Consider the following 204-nt stretch of genomic DNA (forward strand, 5'->3'; position numbering starts at 1 on the left):
TGAGAAAGAAAGAGACTAATTAAAGAGAAAGACAGGAAGAGAGAGAGAGAAAGAGAGTGGAGAAAGAGAGAGGAGAAAGAGAAGGAGAGAGAAAGTGAGGGAGGAATGGAAGGAAGGAGGGAAGGAGGGATGGAGGGAGGGAGGGAGGGAGGGAGGGAGGAAGGAAGGAAGGAAGGAAGGAAGGAAGGAAGGAAGGAAGGAAGG

The sequence above is a fragment of the Corvus kubaryi genome, unplaced genomic scaffold (genome assembly GCF_017639235.1).
Source record: "Corvus kubaryi isolate FWS band 111438036 unplaced genomic scaffold, C.kubaryi_AGA036_p1.0 37357, whole genome shotgun sequence".
NCBI classification, from domain to species: domain Eukaryota; kingdom Metazoa; phylum Chordata; class Aves; order Passeriformes; family Corvidae; genus Corvus; species Corvus kubaryi.